Here is a 2,500-nt window from a genome sequence, read left to right on the forward strand (position 1 = left end):
AAACTGGCCAAAACAGCCCAAAAACGGGCCAAAACTGGCCATTTTTTGCTGCGCGAGCGAGCGGAGAGCGGCGAACAGCGAGCGAAGCGCGAGGCAGCACCGTCCCTGCTATACGAAAGCCCCATCCAGCCCTGTGCCACCCGGGGGGTTCCAGGGTGCTGAGATGGCTGACATTTTGCTCCGCTCACGACGGTCACCGCGCCACACAAGAACAGCCCAAAAACAGGCCAAAACAGCCCAAAAACGGGCCAAAACTGGCCATTTTTGGCTGCTGCGAGCGAGCGGCGAGCGGCGAACAGCGAGCGAAGCGAGAGGCAGCACCGTCCCTGCTATACGAAAGCCCCATCCAGCCCTGTGCCACCCGGGGGGTTCCAGGGTGCTGAGATGGCTGACGTTTTGCTCCGCTCACGACGGTCACCGCACCACGCAAGAACAGGCCAAAAACTGGCCAAAACAGCCCAAAAACGGGCCAAAACTGGCCATTTTTGGCTGCGCGAGCGAGCGGCGAGCGGCGAACAGCGAGCGAAGCGAGAGGCAGCACCGTCCCTGCTATACGAAAGCCCCATCCAGCCCTGTGCCACCCGGGGGGTTCCAGGGTGCTGAGATGGCTGACGTTTTGCTCCGCTCTCGACGGTCACCGCGCAATGCAAGAACAGGCCAAAAACTGGCCAAAACGGCCCAAAAACGGGCCAAAACTGGCCATTTTTGGCTGCGCGAGCGGCGAGCGGCGGACAGCGAGCGAAGCGAGAGGCAGCACCGTCCCTGCTATACGAAAGCCCCATCCAGCCCTGTGCCACCCGGGGGGTTCCAGGGTGCTGAGATGGCTGACGTTTTGCTCCGCTCTCGACGGTCACCGCGCAATGCAAGAACAGGCCAAAAACTGGCCAAAACGGCCCAAAAACGGGCCAAAACTGGCCATTTTTGGCTGCGCGAGCGAGCGGCGAGCGGCGGACAGCGAGCGAAGCGAGAGGCAGCACCGTCCCTGCTATACGAAAGCCCCATCCAGCCCTGTGCCACCCGGGGGGTTCCAGGGTGCTGAGATGGCTGACGTTTTGCTCCGCTCTCGACGGTCACCGCGCAATGCAAGAACAGGCCAAAAACTGGCCAAAACGGCCCAAAAACGGGCCAAAACTGGCCATTTTTGGCTGCACGAGCGAGCGGCGAGCGGCGGACAGCGAGCGAAGCGAGAGGCAGCACCGTCCCTGCTATACGAAAGCCCCATCCAGCCCTGTGCCACCCGGGGGGTTCCAGGGTGCTGAGATGGCTGACGTTTTGCTCCGCTCTCGACGGTCACCGCGCAATGCAAGAACAGGCCAAAAACTGGCCAAAACGGCCCAAAAACGGGCCAAAACTGGCCATTTTTGGCTGCACGAGCGAGCGGCGAGCGGCGGACAGCGAGCGAAGCGAGAGGCAGCACCGTCCCTGCTATACGAAAGCCCCATCCAGCCCTGTGCCACCCGGGGGGTTCCAGGGTGCTGAGATGGCTGACGTTTTGCTCCGCTCTCGACGGTCACCGCGCAATGCAAGAACAGGCCAAAAACTGGCCAAAACGGCCCAAAAACGGGCCAAAACTGGCCATTTTTGGCTGCACGAGCGAGCGGCGAGCGGCGGACAGCGAGCGAAGCGAGAGGCAGCACCGTCCCTGCTATACGAAAGCCCCATCCAGCCCTGTGCCACCCGGGGGGTTCCAGGGTGCTGAGATGGCTGACGTTTTGCTCCGCTCTCGACGGTCACCGCGCAATGCAAGAACAGGCCAAAAACTGGCCAAAACGGCCCAAAAACGGGCCAAAACTGGCCATTTTTGGCTGCACGAGCGAGCGGCGAGCGGCGGACAGCGAGCGAAGCGAGAGGCAGCACCGTCCCTGCTATACGAAAGCCCCATCCAGCCCTGTGCCACCCGGGGGGTTCCAGGGTGCTGAGATGGCTGACGTTTTGCTCCGCTCTCGACGGTCACCGCGCAATGCAAGAACAGGCCAAAAACTGGCCAAAACGGCCCAAAAACGGGCCAAAACTGGCCATTTTTGGCTGCGCGAGCGAGCGGCGAGCGGCGGACAGCGAGCGAAGCGAGAGGCAGCACCGTCCCTGCTATATACGAAAGCCCCATCCAGCCCTGTGCCACCCGGGGGGTTCCAGGGTGCTGAGATGGCTGACGTTTTGCTCCGCTCACGACGGTCACCGCACCACGCAAGAACGGACCATAAACAGGCCAAAACAGCCCAAAAACGGGCCAAAACTGGTCATTTTTGGCTGCGCGAGCGAGCGGCGAGCGGCGAACAGCGAGCGAAGCGTGAGGCAGCACCGTCCCTGCTATACGAAAGCCCCATCCAGCCCTGTGCCACCCGGGGGGTTCCAGGGTGCTGAGATGGCTGACGTTTTGCTCCGCTCACGACGGTCACCGCGCCATGCAAGAACGGACCAAAAACAGGCCAAAACAGCCCAAAAACGGGCCAAAACTGGCCATTTTTGGCTGAGCGAGCGAGCGGTGAGCGGCGAACAGCGA

The sequence above is a fragment of the Musa acuminata genome, unplaced genomic scaffold, assembly GCF_036884655.1.
Source record: "Musa acuminata AAA Group cultivar baxijiao unplaced genomic scaffold, Cavendish_Baxijiao_AAA HiC_scaffold_197, whole genome shotgun sequence".
NCBI lineage: Eukaryota > Viridiplantae > Streptophyta > Magnoliopsida > Zingiberales > Musaceae > Musa > Musa acuminata.